At 36.3% G+C, this 20,805-nt stretch overlaps 1 non-coding gene across 1 annotated transcript; it reads right to left on the minus strand.

Moving 5' to 3' along the window:
- Positions 1-20,474: 20,474 nt before the first annotated feature.
- On the minus strand, positions 20,475-20,546 carry TRNAE-CUC (transfer RNA glutamic acid (anticodon CUC)). Its single transcript has one exon. It is a non-coding gene; the product is annotated as a tRNA-Glu (tRNA).
- Between the last annotated feature and the right edge of the window lie 259 nt (positions 20,547-20,805).

The following is a 20,805-nucleotide window of genomic DNA, read 5'->3' on the forward strand; positions in this document are numbered from 1 at the left end:
TAGCATTTGCCAAAACATGGAAATACCCCTTCTGCGCAACTATGGGGGGTGGCGATTATATAATAACCAATGTCAATATCAGAACTTTTCCACGAGATGATTGTCCTTACATCCCATGGTAGTTAGGTCCTACGTTTAAGTACGCGTCTGGTAACAGCGTTGCCAAAAATCTACTTCTTAAAGTGATTTTTTTAATAATTAAAATATTAAAATACTCTTAAACCGTAAACGTGACAGAAACATTATGTAAAATTATTTGATGGAACCGAGAAATCAAGTACGAAGACGTTTAAAATGTGTAATATTTCTAAATGCGTGTAAAGATAATGGAATCAAAATGTAACTTATCATGTAAAATAATCATTTCTGAGAAATTAAGGGCCGTATTCATAGACATTTTTAGCGCGGGCTTTCGGTGGATTATCAGCGTTTTTCGTATTCATAAACCAGTGTTAGCGATAGGATATGATTTGAATTCTGTACTAGTAACCAGTGGATAGCCGGGGCAGCTTAGTACGCTCGTAGCGCGTGCTGCGAAATGTCTATGAATACGGCCCCTAAATGTAAAGGAAGAAAACGTCAAGAGAATTTTTCCATTCGTAATATGCTTCCTTAACCCTTAAATTCACAAAGTATCCTATAGCATACAACAGGTTAATAGGCTATAAGCTATAATTTTAATAGAACAATAGAAAAAAATTGGTAGGAAAAATTAAATTTAACCAAAATTTCACAATACTATAATATTGTACAACATATAAAATATGGACATTGCGATAGCTGTTTTCTTTACAGTCCGACACGGTTTAATAAACTAGTGTGAGAAATGAAGTTTTGCCAATTTAAGGGTTAAAGATTCTATTATGTCTATCTGTGAAAATCAGAGTAACTCGACGTAAGGATTTAACAGGGGAAATTAATTATTATTTTTTTTTATATTAGGCTATCCTGTATGTTTCACAGGAATATTTTATAGGTTAAGGAAAAATATTAAGAGACTAAAAATATATCGAATGACATTAAAAACTCTGCTATTTTATTTTCTTAATAGGTCCATAGGCAGGGAAATTAATTAAATAAAGTCCTAAAATTAATTTTATTTGCTTTACTTAACATTTTACATCTGTTTTTCTTAAAGTCAATGTTTTATTTTTGTCGTAGGCCTATTTAAAATAGAGTTTTACACTATTGCTTGGGGCCATGATATAAATAACACAATGGTACTTAAAAATCAGTCAACTTAATTCAAATTACTTAAAATTAATGGCATGAAATTAATGAAACATTATGAAAGAAAAATATTATCCAACAAAACAAAAATATCAAGGAATATTAATAATTAATAATAATCTTTTTTATCTTGTGACCTTCATTTGTTGTAAAGTTTGGAACATTATTAAGAATCATAGCCCACATTAATGAAACAGAATTACTGAGAAAAATTAATCATAACAGTAATATTGCTATTTTTCTCTAATAGTAAATAAAAAATAAATTTAATGTTGTTGTATTCTGATTCATTTTTTATTTATTAAAAAATATAACCTTTTCCTTTGAAATTAATAGTGAGGAAGTATGTTGAATCCCTATGTCCAGTAGACTAGATCTACTTGTTTCCATAATGTATAAACTGTGTAAGACATGAGTATATCGCTTACATAAGTTTTTTCGACTTACCCATTTACTGTTCTTTCGAAAAGTTGTTCCTCTATCATTAATATATAGGCCAATAAGCCTAATTTTTAACCTCCCACAGAATGAAGTTCTTTAAAAAAAATATATCGAAAGAAATAGCGATAATTTCTATTTTTACGTTTTACGCAGTAAGCAATACTGCAGGCAGGCCTAATAAGTAGGCCTACTATGTATTGCAAAAAGGAACAGAAGAAAAAATAATATGGGAACATTAAAATCAGATTCTTTTTACTACTTCATAACTAAAAGAGTAAAAAGGTACATATGTTATGGAATAGCGGAGTTTAGCTTCATACATGCAGAACAAAATAAATCGAAGTAGACGTTAAGTATATATACCACGGAAAAATGTCATAAACAAAATGGAGGATTCGAGTGGGAAAAGAGGGCAACTGCATTACGAAAACAACCAACATTACTAGTATCCACCAGATGGTACTACGCATCGGATTAGAGCTGCTCTCTTACGAGATTTCTTTGAACTAACTGAATACATGACAAAGTGCACCTTCGTTACTCTTTGAATCGCATGTTTTCCTGTTCTGAGCTGCGCAACATGACTTCTTCTTGGGGCAAGGCTTGGAGGGAAATAGTCCATGAAATGAACCGTGTGAGGGTTACATAATCAACATCATCAGTGTAACAATGTCATTAGGCTCTTTGTACACGAAAATGTTCCGAACGAAAGTTTCATTTCTCTTTGCAGTGATTCACATTCATTCACAACACGGCTAAGGCGTAGTAATACCAAAATAAATAAATAAATAAATAAATAAATAAATAAATAAATAAATAAATAAATAAATAAATAAATAAATAAATAATTTGTTGGTAGTACAATTCGCGTCATTTATGATCCATTTGTATTCTCCATCCATGAGGTTCTTTTGCTAGCTAGCCGCGCTATAAATAATACGCTTGTAAGTTGGATGTGTTTAGTTAGAAGCGTATTACCTGATAAGATCTATAATGCCGAACTGTCCTCTTTTTTATGATAAGCATATTGTATGGTAGCAGATTAAATTTAATATGCTCGTAGTTTACCAGTTCTTTATGAATTTACTGCACAACATGTTATGCCACAACGGCTTCCTTCCAAACGATCCCTCCTGTTCAGCAATTGAAAGCTCTTTTAGAAAAAGAACCACAGTCCAAAAAATACAAATTTTTTATATTAAGCATGTGGTGAGCGTATTGTAGCGGCCATCTACTGAACTAGTTAGTGAAAAAAAAACACCATTGTCCGTCCTTATTATAATAGTGGAAATTTTCAGTGGTTTTCATAAAACAACAAAAGTCCAAAGATTTTTTTTGTAAACACAGCCATTGTCCAGGACGATGGTAGCATTTACAAATAGACCATTCATATCATCTTGAAACTTGTTTAAACTCTATTAGACTGCACGACTTCAGCAAAGACATTAAATCCAGACGTTTGAGATGGACAGGGCATGTAGCACGTATAGGGAATCCAGAAATGCATATAGAGTTTTAGTTGGGAGGCCGGAAGGAAAAAGGCGTTTGTGGAGGCCGAGACGTAGGTGGGAGAATAATATTAAAATGAATTTGAGGGAGGTGGGATATGATGGTAGAGACTGGATTAATCTTGCTCAACATAGGGACCGATGGTGGGGTTATGTGAGGACGGCAATGAACCTCTGCCATACCGTAAATATTAGACTAGCAGTACTGCAAAAACCACCTCAGAGAAATACACTTTAGCACGTGAATTGTTGTATTAGTCATCTTTAGGTTCAGAAGTAATCCCATGGAAGAAACGTAAGGAGCGAAAGGAGAAGAAACAGGATATTACTTGACTTACATACTTACTTACAAATGGCTTTTAAGATAAGAGATGTCATCACTAAAAAATTGTACTGTAACTAACAAACATAAACATTGATGTGTCATTTACGAGTGCCTTGTAAGTTATCATAATCCTGATTCAGGAAGCAATTATAATTTCATAAACATCAACTGTTTTCGTTCCCAAACATAAACATGTCTCTAGGGACTGCTAGTTTTTTCTCAATGGCCAGAACGTTCTTTTTCCCAGTACAAGGCAGTGTTCCTTTCGTTCCTAAACATAAACATGTCTCTAGGGACTGCAAATTGTTTCTCAATAGCCAGAGCGCTTTTTTTTCCCAGTACAAGGCAATGCTCCACGATAATCGTCAGTCATCTGTGATGGACAACTTGAGGACGAATCTCATTGTGTACTGTAATTCTTCAGCAGTTGGCAAGGTAGCATAATTTACACTGGTGAGTACTGCTTATTTTATAATTATATTCACGTAAAATAATTGAAACATAATTATTTTTCCTTTTTTGTCACATATTTTCCCGATTTTTAGCACATAAAAAATAAATATTTTTCTGATTTTTAGCACCTAAAAATCCGAAACCTAGTTATAAATGTACTTCAGTTTTCCCAACTTTTACAACACCGTAAGAAATGGCATATGAATTTCATACTTGAAGTGTTAACAACGCCCATGCCGGATAGTTTTTTGTTTCTCCTGAAAATGTATGTTTTTGGACCATGTTTGTTTATTAAAAAAAATACTTCAATTCTTTTCACCTGTTTGCGTCATGTGCCAGTGTTGCACTAAGCAGCGGGACCGGCCGGCGCGACGTGCAGGAATGTGGTCCACACAGACCGTCCACCCACATACACACACCCTATCCACTGGCGCTTGCAGTCCCGGCCTCCCTATTCTTGAATAGGGCGGCAGGAGTAGCTAGGAGGTCCCCACAGTTCAGTGAGCAGTCGCACGGTTAGGCGGGACTTTGCTTCTTCTCCCGGCTTCCCTATTTTCTGCCAGGAGAGCAGCGTGTGCCAGGAGGTGGACATCCTTGTGCGCTGTAGTTCGTGAATGTGGATGGAACAAGGCGATCGACGTATTGACGAATGAATCAGGAATTCTTTCATCATCTTTTCCATTCACGAAGTAGGCCTCGTCCAAAAGTCATTTTAAAGGTCCTGGCCGTCTCCTTCCCCTTGATCTGTAATTCAACATTAATTTTTGGATTCTGTTGTAATTCATGATTGAAACATGTTGTAACCAGTTTTTTCTATATGTTTATATTTTCGTTTCTGCCAATGTTCGAAGTGACAAAAATGTAGGGGAGGGAATTTCTCGTTGACAAACTAATTTGTTTGTCTATTTTTTTTTTAAAGTATTCATATGAAAACATAAAACACACACACACACACACACACACATATATATATATATAGCGAAACCAGGTGGCCCGGGTTCGATTCCTGGTCGGGGCAAGTTACCTGGTTGAGGTTTTTTCCGGGGTTTTCCCTCAACCCAATATGAGCAAATGCTGGGTAACTTTCGGTGCTGGACCCTGGACTCATTTCACCGGCATTATCACCTTCATATCATTCAGACGCTAAATAACCTAAGCTGTTGATAAAGCGTCGTAAAATAACCTACTATATATACATATATTAAATATATACATACACACAGTATATATGAGGCCTCGCCATCCTCATTGAATAATCAAGACTACATTGTATATGTAGTCAACATGTAGATACCTATTATTATTATTATTATTATTATTATTATTATTATTATTATTATCGGGTCTCGGCATAGCTTTGCTGTTTTCTCTGAAGTCACATACTTCTTCACGCAAGAAATTTCATAAAATAAATTATTTCATCCAGGTAAAGTCCATCTACAATAGAAGAAAAATAATGGATTATCTCTTCAAATTGTTCTAGTTTTGGAAGACATCTTAGCAATATACTGTACATTGCATAGATATCTTATCTTGTGAATGAATACTCCGGGCATTTCCATAACATTATAATAATTAAAACTTCAAATTCTGGGATATCTGGGGACAAATTATTCAATTCGGAGGACATTCCGGGCAAAAATTTTCTTCCGGGACAAAAAGCAAAATTCGGCCGGGAAGCAGAGATATCTGGTAACCTTACTTTAATCCCAACACGAAACTTAGTTTCAAGTAGTAGTCTAAGTAAATAATTAACCAGCCTGTTCTTCAAATAACGTGTTGCAACAGCGCTTGGCTTCTTGTTAAGTGATTATTAGAGGAGAAAAATTCGCTCCGGCACCGGGGATCGAACCCGAGTCCTTGGTTCTACGCACCAAGTGCTCTATATATATTAAGTCAACTGCCATTATGCAAGGAGCGCACTCAACTAAGTGAGTTAGTGGCCGGGATTCCATAGTAATATGGGCGAAGATTCTTGTTAAGTGTCGTGTGCCGATACGCTTTATTGGCTGAAATCTGTACAGATACTACCCTTTCCACTGGCTAAACCATCAGTGACGAACAGTCTTATGTTCTCAATTTCATGGAAGGTCTTCTCTTGTCCGTTTCCCTCTTGGTGACCATTGCATGAAGTTCTTGGACCATCTTTCCTCCGACGTCCGTTCAACATGTCCATATCTTTGCAATTATTTATCTTCCTAATTTTTTTGGTTATCGAACATTGTAGCTGTGTCCATTCTCTCCTATAGTATCTTATTTCTAACTTTATCTTTTCTTGTTAAGCCTTATTGCAAACATCTGATAAAATCTAGTTCCACAATTCTAATTCTATCCCGTATCTTCGTAGTCATTGGCCACATTTCTGTCCCATAGGACTATAGCATTACTTTCTCAATTACCGGTATAGTGTGAAATTAACACAGGATTAACCGTTAAAATAATCACTGCCTGTTAATGCCATTTACTTACACCTTCATGGCGAGATGGGTATTGATTTCCTCAGTTTTTACTACCGGTTCGCTTTTACCTTTCCTATTAGAAATTATTTACTGTTAATATCCCAACTTGTTGATTGAACATGTTAATGCTAATTTCATTTAACACTTTGTCCACATGTTAAACTTGATTTTCTTTGCGTAGTCCACCATAAACAGTCTATGAGATTTTAATGTAGGTAGTGTCTTATTTTCAAACCTTGGACAATGGACTCAGATGATGATTTGACTTTTGTAATTGTCTCTATTGCTCGTTACAAGGCCTTGAAAAGAAGAAAATGAGAATGTGATTGCGGCAATATCTTAGTAAAAGACACTATGCAGAAGACGAACTTTAAGTTGAAGATCGATTTGGATTCAAAAATTTGTTGAGAATGTCAGAACACGATTTTAATATAGTGCTGCAAAAATACTTCCTGTTACAACAAAGAAAGACATAATTTAAGAGCAGCCATTTCATCTCAATTAAAAAAAAAAATTACAGCGCGACTGATTGACTATCATAGGACCTCAACATGATAGATGTTAAAGAAGCGGGTAATATCGTATAATTATTCTTTCCGAAGTTTTACGAACGTTAACATACATCACCAAATACGACCATTACTGACGTCAACATAGCATTAACGTTTAGCGTACGACAAGAGTGCGAAAACCCTCTATTGTATTCTCGAGAACAGTTAAATAATAATTCCAGTTCTCTAAAACAGTGGGCCTTCGTTGTTTTGTCTCTGTATTCTTTTGCAGACACATCCCACAAACAAGGCTTTTTCACCAGTGCCTTAATTTTATTCTAATGTGTTTTCTTTCGTCCACTCCATTACTTCGAACAATTTACAGCCAACACCAAGGACCAATGATAGAACAAAAATGATCAAGATACGCGCCACAAAATCGGAAGTTAGTTGTTGCTATGGAAACTGTACGAACTTTGACGAATTGTACCGATGCTGCACGAGCAAATGAATTGACATTTTTTCCATTGGTGCTGGAAAACACGCCAACATATTAAAAGTGTTAACTTCAACATACTGAGTCAACATGTTAAGTCAATTGGGACTTGAAATGTCCATATATATTTTAAATTCAACATGTTATATTTAACATGTTAAATGTTTAATAGTGGAGACGAGCCTTAAGGGCAACGAGAGCCTACATTGTACCTAACTGCGTATACTGCAGGGCTGTCTATCCGAATCAGATATGCTTACACTGATTTACTGCACAAACTTCAGCTGGCAGTGATATGACAGCTGCCAGGTTTTGTAGGCCTATGCTCAACACGGCACAATGGCAGATATCGATGCTATCTATCGTCTGGCTCCCGAGGAAAGCGTGCTTGCTCCGCCGTCGACATCTGTTGTCCATCTGCACCTTTAAAATGTTGAAAACTATTCAAAGGCGTTCGCTGACACATTTTGTTGCCTGCTGTAGGAAAGCAATTTAAGACGCTCGTCTTCACATTCGGCGACTTCCTTTTTATTAATAAAAGCTTTCATTAAACACAAATTTAGTTTTCAATTTTATTGCTACATGCAATACAAAATATGTATATCTTGACGCAGCGCACACACGTTTGAGCAAGCTCGTGTTCGGGGGCGGTTCCCATAAATAAATATTTTGTACTAAATGGAACATAACGAAGATTCAATAAAATTGAAGAGTCCACTGCAAGAATGATGGATGTCATTTGGAATACATTTTGCAGGAGAAGCAATTGAAAGTTTGAAATGCTTAGCGCTCAAAGCTTAACTGTGATTTTCCGATCATTACTGAACAATGACTATCAGTGTTAATGCCATATAACTCTCTATGTACATTCTATATGTCTTAAGCTATGCATTGCCAGTCTTGGTTCATTTTCGATAAGAAAGTAACATCCATCATTCTTGCAGTGGACTCTTCAATTACAAAACTAATACAATTATTACAAACAGGGATAATTACGAAGATAAAAGTAGAAAATCAAGTCAAAAAGAGAATATAAGTAGGAATGAATAAGTGTATTGAAATTAAGAAAAATAAAATACGAAAAAGGGTCATGAATACTATACAATTGGCTTAATTTTTTTCTTGCACAACTTTCAACCATTTTTTATTTGTTCTGGAGACCTGGCTCGGGACCTTGCAGAATGATGGTGATTGTGGGGTATGGTGAAAAAAAATTAAATATGGTCTATTTAACGACGCTCGCAGCTGCATAGGTTATATCAGCGTCGCCGGTGTGCCGGAATTTTGTCCCTCAGGAGTTCTTTTATATGCCAGTAAGTCTACTGACATGAGCCTAACGCATTTAAACACACTTAGGCCTAAATGACATCGACCTCGGTCGGGATCGAACCAGCAACCTCGAGCACAGAAGGCCAGGGCTATACCAACTACGCTACCGAGGGCGACAGTTGGTGGAATGGTGATGATAACGGTTAGGGGAAACTGGAAAACTTCAAGAAAAACTCCTCGCCCCCCGCTTTGTCCACCAGAAGTTCCTTCGTGACTGAGACGGTACCGAACACGGGTCACCATGGTGGAAGACAGAGGGGCTAATCACTCCGCCACGGGCGAAATACTTCCCTTTCATTGCCCTTCTTTCATTTATTAAATACAGTCGAACTTAGTTAATTGAAAGGGTAATCGAATTATCTAAGATTTCGAATTAGACAAGTGTCAATGTTTTCTTACTTTCTACGCTGAAGGCATTTTGATCGAAATATACAAACGTTTTTTAAAGAAACGCTCCAAAGCAACTAAATTTATGGAGCACCCATTGGCATCGTAACCGGAGACTCTTGTATAAAAATCAGTGCAATACAGTAAAAACAAAACTATCTATTCAAGATTTTGTACAACATTGTCAAAGTACATAACAGTCAAAGTTTTTTTTCTTAAGCTGGACACTTTGGTTTGTTTTTTTTTTTTTTTTTTTTTTTTTTTTAAGAATTTAATTTTTTTTTACTCAAAATTCTTCGATGGGCGATGGAAAAATTATTTCACTCACATTTTATTGTCCTTCAACACAGAATCATAACTCCTGGATGTGGTCCATGGCTTGAACAATGTATAGGGCCTACAATGTTTTCTCGGGATGTCCTGACCCTTCTTCCTTATCTGAAGACAGGACGACAGTCTGCTCGCGCTATTTTTGTAATTTCGCAACTGAATTTCGCTGAATTTTACTTCGAAATAACGAAAAAAAAAATCAAATTGCAAACGATGTTTTAACATTACATTACAGAGTGTATCTATATATGTGTCCATAAATGTGGGGGCGTATTCCTGACACCGAAACATAACAAAATGTTCATATGAACATAGGTCCGCAAACCCTTCGTTAGGGAATTATGAAAGGAATTTCCTGTAGTGACCCCTGATTATGTAATTCGCCTCAAACTTGCTTTTTTCCCACTTTCTTCATTACAGTTGGTTATGACATTTGTTTTGCCTTTTGTTCTGTTTTGTGTTATTCACAGTAACATTCATCACATCACAAGATGTATTCAGTGAGAGAAATGACGCATATGCACTACATTTATGGCCTAGCAGATGGGAACAAATAAACCCGTAACTCCCTAACGAAGGGTTTGCGGATCCATGTTCATATGAACTTTTTGTTATGCTTTGGTGTCAGGAATACGCCCCCACATTTATGGACACATGTATAGATACACGCTGTAGGGTAAACATTGGTAATTTCGTGGCAGTGGTTATTTCGTGACACTTTTTCTTTGCTCTTTCGTCAACTACTCAATGGTGTTACGAGATTAAAATTTCCGCCAAGGGATTGCATATGTTGTCCGGTTTCCAGAAACATACAGCTAAGCTTTGTGTGACTATTGTAGCTGCTTCAGTGAGCTTTTATGTTTGGAGAGAGCATGTTAGAGTCGACTTCTCAGGCGTACAAATTTTGTAGATGTTTGTAATTACATTACAGGCTTATTACTAAAGGTAAGCATATGATATATGGTACAATGATTTATTATATCTTAATGAAATTTTAGGAAATGTTTTTGGAATTTTAGATACAGCTGTAGTCGCCATATAGGCTTAGCTTTTCTGATAGAAATCTTAGCTATTTGAGACGAAATTTTGTTGAGCATTAAGCGTTACATTTTATACTTTTTAAAAATTGTATTACAATACGAATTTTAGAAATCTGAAGATAAGATGTGATAACAAAAAAGAAAAGGGAGACGCAATAGGTTCAGTGTAGCTTCTGTTTGATTTGTTATCATGCTAAGTGTAAATGATAAGTGCTAGATAACTTACTTGCAAGAATTGTGACAGAAGATGAAACGTGGCTCCACCATTTTGGATCGGAGACAGAGGCAGACAATGGAGTGGCATCATGCAAATTCACCAAAGAAATAGAAATTCAAAAGTGCACCTTCGGCAGGAAAAGTTATGGCTACTGTGTTTTTCGATTCAGAAGGACTCTTGCTTGTGGACATCATGCCACACGGAACCACCATTAATTCTGACACGTATGTGGCAACTCTCAAGAAACTTCAAGCTCGACTGAGTCGTGTTCGACGACATCGGGAGAAGCAGGATGTTCTGCTATTTCACGACAACGCACAGCCATATGTCAGTCACAAGACTACAGACCAGATAGACAACACTGAAACAGCCGCCTCACAGTCCTGAACTGGAACCGTGCGAATACCATCTCTTTGGTAAACTGAAGGATCCCTTCGCGGAACGGAGTTAGAAGATGACACCCTTGTGCACGCTGCTAAAGAGTGACTCAGACTTTTGGAGTTACCCTAGTAATACAGGCTAGGCCTATAATAAAGTCCGCAATAAAAGTGTTTACCCTTTCAGAGCAAAGAAGTTGCCTTTTCAATTTCAATTTTTACTTTGATTTTATTCTTATTATGTGTTGATATGTATTTCTATGTTTTCTTGCTATCAATATTAGACGGAATTACTATAAGTCTTGTAACAATAAATGAGAATTTCATTTGACTTTAATGAATTTTTCCACAATTCTTCTATCTCTCACGAAATTACCAATGTAATATCACGAAATTACCAAGGTTATCACGAAATAACCAACCTTTCACCTTAAGTTGTAAAAGTGGTTTTTGGCACTTGTTCAAGAACGTGTCGAATCTTTTATGTCTGCAGATTTGTACAGCAAATTATCGGCTTTTAGATGAAAAAATCGGAATAAGGATATATTTACACATTTGCATTTTAAATTAATTTTCATGAAATTGTCACGAAATTACCAATGTTTACCCTATATAGAAAGTCAATGGATTGCGCGAAATGTTCGAATTATTCACGATTTCGAATTTTAAAACGTTCGAATTTGACAAGTTCTACTTTATCAGTAAATAGCGTACATAGTACATACTATTTCGTGAATATTAGGAGAGTTGTTTGCATTTCATTTTTACTTCCCAGTTCCCAGAGTCCAGGAATTAAGTCTCTTCATTTGGTTAACAGGCCTATTCATTGATTTGTAATATTTTTGTTAATTTCCTTTTTAGGTACTCGACACATGCAGACCTAATAAATATATTATTTAAGCTAATTATTTTATTATTTCATCATAGATGTCTATTGAATGCCAAAAATGTTTTGCTTTCCTCTAACATAAATTTTATACTGGCAAAATGAGTAAAACCGGCCATTGATCTAAGAAATCTGATATCTGCAGATCTCTATTTTCCTCTTGTCAGAGCTGTTTATTACCCAGCTTACACGGTTGTAATTTAATATAGTCCATTACTTAAAATTTAATTTGTGTTTTTTAAAATGTTATGCGCTAAAAGGGAATTTAAAGTGAAGGAAAGAGAAAATTTTTGCAAAAATAAAACATTATCATTTGAGACGGTTCCTCGTATAGGATGAGGAGATTTTCATTAGATTAGTATTTCGTGTTAATATTCTTATATGGATAGGATGCGCGGACGTGTAAGTTAGTTTCAAAATCTGAGACGGAAGTAACAGGTGGACAGGAAGGCCGAAAGGAAGCCAGGCTGACAGGAAACATGTGTCCAGGCGTGGAGTTGACTGATGAGGGAATGTATGGACTTTGCCTGCGGGTGGTCAGTAAGATGACGCCAAGCCAGGTTCCAAAAGAGATGATCTGGTATATGTCAGAGAATTGTCAGGACGCCGGAAGTAGGAGATGTTCTAGTTAACGAACAATTTTTGAAGAACGCGTCTTAAGTGACGTAAGTGTAATCATGGCCAATCAGGATTCCTAATAGAGACACGTGATATATAGATAGGAGGGCGAAATTCTATGTTTGGTGGTTGAAAGTAGGGGATAGATTTGGCTGATGGAGAGAAGGCATATAGAACGCGTACGGAGAAGTTGCACTCTACATATTCTCGGCAAACCTAACTCGGAAGTATAACAATTTACGGACTTAGAATTTTTTAGTGAGTGTAGTTAGAAGTCGTGTGTTGCATTATTATTATAAGTCTGAATTCTTTCCTCTCATCACGTTATCAACTGTCCGTTATATTACTGGTGTTTTATAGTACAAAATATATAATTACGTGAACTCAGAAATTAGTATACCAACTTGCGGGAAGTGAGAGCGAGATATTATACACTTGGACGCGCATTTCTGCTAATCTGAAACGAACACTTAATAATAATAATAAACGTTTTCATAGTTCTTACCAACAACTTCTGGTGTGCGCCTACATCATTTCAACCTACGAGCATGTCTCCCAAACCCCATGTCCCGACCGTTTTGCAGCTGACCTGGGAACCTCATCCTCTACCGGAGTAATCTCGAGGAGGCTGGCGCCCAAATTAATCAGTGTACGTAGTTAATTATTGACATCGACGTGCCATCCTCGAGATACTTTCCATATATGACGGAGCTGGCAGCCGAGGGCGACGACGACCAACAACGACGACGACCGTCACACATTACGTTCATAAGTAGGTAATAATGAGACAAGTGTTCATTTAATTTCTTTCCTGAACTCCTAAACCTCATGTACACTCATAGTCCTGAACTCTATTCCACAAATCCGTAGATTGAGGGGCTTTACACTATGTATTTTTAAAGCACACTCTACTTCGTCAGTATTTTTCATTATTAGCTATAAGAGTGTAATAGGACGATACGAATTCCTTTTCTTCTCCGCCCCCACTCCAAAAAACATTTTCACGTTTCTTCTAGTCAATTTAGTTTTAATGACCATGAAGGGATTTATAGGAAATTTTGGACAGAGTTCAAATCACAAATGTTACACCCGTTTTTCGATTCAAGAAAACAACAAAACTGATAAGTTGAGAGATTTATTTTTGTTGTGAGTGCAGCAGCTGTTCCCTCCACACTAACGTCGTCTCGGAATCTGTATTTTCAGTGCACGAGCAGCATAATCTGCAGGAGATGGATGACATTATTACGACTGTCAAACATTCCGTCTTCACTGTCAACTGTCTCTCTGCTCCTCTGTTCGCCTGATGGCGGCGTTGCAGCAATGTGATGTGGTGGAGACTCCGCTACAGTGATTATTAACAAGACGGCTCTAGCGAGCTTCTTCTTCTTCACTAGATTTCACACCAGTATTCATCACAGGAAATCATACTTTACACCCACCGGGGAACTTACCCCAGGAACGGTGGTAAATAGAAACGAAAATGCAATGCGAATTTTTAAATCAACATAGCTAAACGAAATAATTATTTCATGATGCGGTTCAAATTCCAGTTCTTGATACAAACAAAACAGTGCACTATGTCTATGCACTTTAGTTACATCTAAACCCCTTTTCATGCGACTTAGATCATGGAGGTCGCAGCTTTTTATCCGTCCAGAACAACACGAGCCATTCGCGTTTAAGCAACACTGCCTAGTTGTAATATTAAAGGCCCATTCACAATGAAAATTAAACATAACCGTAACATAAACACACAAGTTTGCGCCCAGGCTACCAAATGGGATCATTCACAATGATTCACATAAGCATTGACATAAACATTACCGTAAGACGTTAACATGAAAGTTTGCAAACTCCAAACTTTTATGCTTATGCAAACGATTTGCAAACAGAACACAATCGTGGAGCGCTGAAGCATTCGACAGAATATGAGGAAATGGCGTCGTTGTTATATTTCCATGGTTACCAAGTATGTTTGCGGTTATATTTATGTTCCCATCGTGAATGATGGTATGACTTCTTGATTTTACCGTAACATTTATATTCTTAAGTTAACGCTTACGTTATGTTTAATTTTCATTGTGAATAAGCCTTAACACTCAGTCCCTGTTAGTTATGGTAAGTTAAAAATTACATGCGATCAGATAAAAATATTGTAGCCAAGAAGAAGATAAGACGCATGAACTAAGTAGCGTGAAAGGCATTATAAAAATAATTGACAGAGGATCGTAGGAAACAATTTCCTTTAATGATTTTCGGATGATAGCATTCTCTCTTTTCTCGTACTTACCGATGCTGTTTGCGTGCCTCGCAAGTTGACAATACCATACGTTTCCTGGGTGCTATACAAACAAAAGAAAAAACACTGCTGTAATAATTACAAAGGGAACCTTTATTAAAAAAATTAAACGTAATATTACAATTTCTAGAAAGAGTGGGCTTAGTGTTGAATTCAGTTCTTTCCCTCCGGGAAGGGGAATTTATATTATTCCGGGGTTGGGGGAGGTGAGACCGATATAAAAAACTAATTCAGACCTTACCTAACAACAGAGACAGTCTACGTAAAAGGGAACAAAGAAAAATGAGAACAAATTAAAGAAATAAAGCTTTCATTCGTTTATATTTGTTTTAACTAATAAATGTAAATATAGACATTAACTTAAAAATGTGAACAATTTTATGTAAAACATGGTGAATATGAACTATCCCTCTATGTAAAATAATTGTTTATTATCCCATAAAGCCGGTGTTAAGTATCCTTTTTACATAGGCCGCCTAACTTTAGTAGGCCTACGAGTAGTAGGGTAAACATTGGTAATTTCGTGGCAGTCATTATTTCGTAATACTTTTTCTTTGCTCTTTCGTGAACTAACCAGTGGTGTTACGAGATTCAAATTTCCGCCAAGGGATTGCATATGTTGTTCAGTTTCCAGAAACATACAGCTAAGCTTTGTGTGACTATTGTAGCTGCTTCAGTGAGCTTTTATGTTTGGAGAGAGCAAGTTAGCGTCGACTTCTCAGGCGTACAAATTTTGTGGGTGTTTGTAATCACATTACAGGCTTATTACTAAAGGTAAGCATATGATATTTGGTACAAAGATTTATTATATCTTAATGAAATTTTAGGAAATGTTTTTGGAATTTTATATACAGCTGTAGTCGCCATATAGGCTTAGCTTTTCTGATAGAAATCTTAGCTGTTTGAGGCGAAATTTTGTTGAGTAGTAAGCGTTACATTTTATAATATTTTAAAAATTGTGTTGCAATACGAATTTTAGAAATCTGAAGATAAGATGTGATAACAAAAAAGAAAAAAGGGACGCAATGGGTTCAGTGTAGCTTCTGTTTGATTTGTTATCATGCTAAGTGTCAATGATAAGTGCTAGATAACTTACTTGCAAGAATTGTGACAGAAGATGAAACATGGCTCCACCATTTTGGACCGGAGACAGAGGCAGACAATGGAGTGGCATCATGCAAATTCACCAGAAATAGAAATTCAAAAGTGCACCTTCGGCAGGAAAAGTTATGGCTACTGTGTTTTTCGATTCAGAAGGACTCTTGCTTGTGGACATCATGCCACACGGAACCACCATTAATTCTGACGCGTATGTGGCAACTCTCAAGAAACTTCAAGCTCGACTGAGTCGTGTTCGACGACATCGGGAGAAGCAGGATGTCCTGCTATTGCACGACAACGCACAGCCATATGTCAGTCACAAGACCACAGACCAGATCAGAAAATTCGGATAGACAACACTGAAACATCCGCCTTACAGTCCTGAACTGGCACCGTGCAATTACCATCTCTTTGGTAAACTGAAGGATCCCTTCGCGGAACGAGATTAGAAGATGACTCCGTTGTGCTAAAGAGTGGCTCTGACGTGTTGGTCCAGACTTTTACCGTGCTGGTCTACAGGCTCTCGTTCCTAGGTTACGTAAGGCAGTTGAAAGGGACGGGGATTATGTGGAAAAGTCACATTTTGTTCCTAAAGAATGTATCTACATTCTGTGAAAATAGCAAAGCTGTAGGATAAAAATGTAATTTTTTAAACAAATCTTATGCTTTACTTTTGGAGTTACCCTAGTAATATAGGCTATAGTAGAGTCCATAATAAAAGTGTTCACCCTTTCAGGGCAAAGAAGATCCCTTTTCAATTTGAATTTTTACTTTGATTTCATTCTTATTATGTGTTGATAGGCCTATGTATTTCTATGCTTTCTTGCTATGAATATTAGACGGAATTACTATGTTTGAAGTCTTGTAACAATAAATGAGAATTTCATTTGACTTTAATGAATTTTTACACAATTCTTCTACCTCTCACGAAATTATCAATGTAATATCACGAAATTACCAAGGTTATCACGAAATAACCAACCTTTTACCTTAAGTTGTAAAAGTGATTTTTGGCACTTGTTCAAGAACGTGTCCAATCTTTTATGTGTCCAGATTTGTACAGCAAATTATCGTCTTTTTGATGAAAAAATCGGAATAAGGATATATTTACACATTTGCATTTTAAATTAATTTTCATGAAAGTATCACGAAATTACCAATGTTTACCCTAATTACTCACTAACGAATGCGTCTTCCAGTAGCTTAAAGAGCACTGATATGAATATCAACCTGTTTTCTGAGAAGCCTCGAGGTCATTTTTAAATGCATGTCACACATTTTACAAAATGCACCACCCCGAGTAAGATCGAAATACATACAACCAATCATATTAAGTTTTCCATCGTTTTTTATATCTGATTTCACCTCCAACCGTTTTATTCATTGACTCACCACTAACTCTATTAGATGAAGGTAACACAGATGGAATTACCGATTTCACAGATTTCACTTCCACTTAAAGCCAATTGAGAATTTTCTTCGTTAAATGCAAAGGATGCACATTCCACGAACTCCTCAATACGTGTTTTCTTTTTAAGAAAAGTAAACAATATCTGTTGTTCTGTCATCATGAAGTGACCTATATTTATGTATAGGCTATGCTATACTAAAACTATTTTAGTAAAAAACGTTATTATATTTTGTTAAACAAATCGAACACTGAAAACTTCGCCAATAAAAACACAGCACACCTAACTTCTAACGGTAACAATCAAGACTGAAAATTCAGACGGTTTGAATTTCAACCAATGACGATCGGTTTACATACTCAACTAAGTAAATTTTGTTGCCAACTAGCCTTTCCTAAAAATCCCTACATAAAAAAAAAACATTTTCGAGGAAACAACTGCTTGAAAATCTACATAATAGACTTCAGTCTAGTTAACAAATCATATCAAATTGATAATATTGTGTACATTACATTTTTAGCTTAAAAATGTCCGAAATCCCCGGGGGGGGGGGAATTCTGGAATCCATGCCCCGTTCAGCCACCCCTGAATTCATTACTGAGTGAGTTAAGAAAGAATAATGCTGAAACTGATCAGGAATAAAATACAGTATAAAGTTATCTGGGTCACTGGCTAAGAAGAAACGGCCGACTGAAGGATTCGCTGGAAGGAAGATATTAGATGACAGACTACAACATTAAGATAGTCTATATGAATCATAAAGCAGAGATTAAAAGGAAGGTGGAAAAGAGAGAGATTGGAGAATACTGGGTTTGCAGTGAAAGACCTGTTATTGGGCAGAAAATTGTGAATGAGTCCAATTCAAACAGTTATTGTATGTTACTGGAGCAGTATTGTCCATCTTTTTAACTTTAAGGTATTATTCATTTCTCCAGAAGTGGATATTACTACAATCCAAATTCAACTGTCTTAATAAACATTGGATTAATTATTATTAGCCGCATTCAGAAAAACACATCGATGACTAATCGATTACCAATCGTGTGCTGAATGCGCGTAAAAGCTGTGACGAGGAATCGCATGATAAGAAATCGGGCGCTATTTCTTATATCGCTGTTAAAATTCTATTTGCAATCGTGATTTGTTTACATTGGTCATTAGTAAAGATAAAAAAAATATCTTTACTCCTCACTTAATATTGCCTTGGTTCTATTGCCTGAAAAGGTGAAGGTAGGCGAGATTATGCACTATATTTCTTATTAGCCTAGATTCATGTTTATCGTATTCATCATCCTTCAAAGGTTTAACATAAACTTGTCCATTTTCTTTTGTTTTATACTGTTAAAAGTCTTGAACAATGAAAGTTTTCTGAAGTGACAGTAAAATCAGCTGTTGTAGTGTTAGTAAAGTGTGTCGTAATCCAGGTTGTGTAAATTGTTGTGGTTCGGAATTGGACATCTAAGGAATGTAATCAGGATCAGAAGAACAGTATAATTATCCACGGACAGTATAATCTTCACATTCCATTCCTTGATAAATTTCTGTTTCACTTTCTGGAGGATTCTGAACTGATAAGTTATCGTCATGGGGAACTGGTTTCATTGCAGATGCAAGGCTTGGATATACAAATGTATGTTTGTTCTTTGCTGAAAACTCCTTTATATACACAGAACAAAAATAGCAGTATCACGAAATAAGTACAAACAGCGATAAAATGTGCCGCACAAAGGAAGGGCTGCAGCTGAGTGTATGAAATTGAAAGCAAAGGGTAGAGTACATTAAATCAAGAATAAATAAAAAACGATACATGATAGAAAAATACTACAACCAGATATGAACTCAGCACATCAAACTCTATCACGTGGATCGATTGGTTGTTTTTGGCGAGAATTCATTCTTGGCCCGTGCAATGTTTTACACTATACCTGAGCAGTAACACCTACTATGTATAATAATGTAATTCGAGTGACATTTATTAGGACTATTTCGTGAATAAAATAAAAATGTAAATAATACATCTCTCAAATTCGCTCATAAAATGTTAATAATTGTACACTTATGAATACTTAACCTATTCAGACATTGTGAAGTTGAAATAGATGAATATCGATTACTGCAATAAAGAAGTTGGATGTTATTCAGTAATGCCAATTGAGAGAAACGAAATACAGGTTTAAAAATGTTAATTACATGCACTGCGCTTTTCTCTTGTTATTATAACAAAAACATTTTCATTATCTGCTGAAATAATAATGTAATTTAAACATTTTATAATATAATTACAAATAGCCTGATTAATAGCTACATTAATTAAATGAACAATTGTTATGAAATATGTAATTTTCTTTAGATACGATGGACATTGAATTAGAAGCTGAAGATGTAGGTAGATGTGGAAGTAGGATTTCGCACTTGATTTAGTACAGAGAATTCATGCTCATCGATTTACGGGGAAACAGTTGGCGACACTGACTAAACAAAAGAACGACCATGCGATAAATTGATAGTGATAAGTCGAGCTGCAAAAATTATCGCGATGTATGACTGTGATTGGTTGGAATTCAAAATTTCATTACACTTCATTGGTCGAAAATGGAATGGTCGAAATAGTCGTTGTAATTGTCTTTTCTTTTCTTGTCATTTAAATACAGATTTTAAAAAGGGGCTATCACTCCAAAAAAGTAATCCATACAATAAATGAAAATGAAAAAGGGCATATATTACAGACTACATTGGAGGTTACACAATGCCGACGGGAAATTAAAATTCGAAAATTCGACATATAGCCTAGAAAGAAGTTCGAGTAATAGCTGAATCGGTATTTGTTAAAACTGTAGTCATAAAAACCAGATTTGTGAGAAACTTAAAAAAACTGTTGCTTAAACAGAATTCTAGTAGGCGCATTTTAGTTCCCTGTAGATCAATATTATGGACACACATAAAATCACGTTATCTTAGTCCAACGATAAATATTGCAAAATAACTAAAAACTGAAAAATCATAAAAAGTGTAACTGACTTCGTTTTAACAATTACCGATTGAACAAACAATTAGACACTAGAAACAAAAATAAAATTATTCCGGTACCGGGAATCGAACCCGAGCCTCCTGGGTGAGAGCCAGGTATCCTAACCACTAGACCATACCGGAGACGAGTGCCAAGCGTCAGCTTACTGCGTGATCCTTGTCTTTGGCTGTCGCGACTCTGAGCACGAGACGCGCTAGCTTCACCTCTTCGCCTGGCCTAACTCCCTGCTACACGGCAGTTCCGGGAGGGCAACAGGCGAACCGCTGCCACATGGGAGAGCGTCTCGTCCCCCGAAGATGATGAGCACGTGGCACACAGCATCCGCCGCCTGGACCAAAACATCTGTTGCGGCTCAGAAGATGAGGTGGAACCCAAGATGCA

Source organism: Periplaneta americana, chromosome 13 (assembly GCF_040183065.1).
Source record: "Periplaneta americana isolate PAMFEO1 chromosome 13, P.americana_PAMFEO1_priV1, whole genome shotgun sequence".
NCBI classification, from domain to species: Eukaryota; Metazoa; Arthropoda; class Insecta; order Blattodea; family Blattidae; genus Periplaneta; species Periplaneta americana.